The sequence below is a fragment of the Glossina fuscipes genome, unplaced genomic scaffold, assembly GCF_014805625.2.
Source record: "Glossina fuscipes isolate IAEA_lab_2018 unplaced genomic scaffold, Yale_Gfus_2 1, whole genome shotgun sequence".
Lineage (NCBI taxonomy): Eukaryota > Metazoa > Arthropoda > Insecta > Diptera > Glossinidae > Glossina > Glossina fuscipes.
The window spans coordinates 36,777,808-36,778,715 of NW_023998415.1; positions in this window are offsets into that span (position 1 = coordinate 36,777,808).

Sequence of the window (908 nt, forward strand, 5' to 3'; positions counted from 1 at the left end):
TAAATAAAAAGTGAAAAATGAAACAAATGTATTTAAAATTTCATAAAAAATAATTTTGAAAAAGTATTTCAGTTGGAAAGATTCGTTCGTTCGGGTTCGATTTAAAGTTAAAAAATAAATTTACAAAAAAAAAATTGACAATAATCGCAGGGCCATTTGATTTTTCTTGTTACGTCGCCTGCCATGGTAAGTAAAGTCACTTTAGATTGAAACGGACGCGTTTAGAGACACAATAGCATTTAAATTGGAGTTAAGCAGGGTTTTTATATTGTTCTCCATTAAAATGTAACAATAATTTTTTTTTTTTTTTTTTTTTGGTGGTTACTTTTGCTTCTTGTTTCTAAAAATTATTTCTATTCGTTTTTTCTATTTTTTTTTTTTTAAATATTTTTTGATCGTTTACTTTACTAATTAAATTCTTTGGAAAATGTATCGAACGTGCTGTTTATGATGAACAAGTGTTTGATGTTTGGTGATGGAGTTTGACTTTACTTTGAAACAAATGAACCAAATATTCGCACGCACGCGCTTTTTAAAAATCACGATGTGATCTCTACAACGGAAGCCACTATAGTAAAACAATGCTAGAGATGCTGATGACTATTGTAGCATTGTCTTCTTTAAATCTTCTGCTTGTAAATTGTATTGGAGTTTGTTTTGTTTTTTTTTTTTTTTAGTTTTTTTGCCAAACAAAACTTTAGCTCAAATTTACTTAATGCTTTGCTTCATTGAAGCATTTTTTTTTTTACATTTATATACATATGCCTGCAATCTGCAACTGCAGGGAAAAATGTACCCATAAGTGACAAATAGTAAGAGAGTTTATCAAAAGAGAAAAAAAAAAAAAAACATTATATACATATATATGTACTGTAAAGGTACACGATACAGTGTATTTTTACAAATTT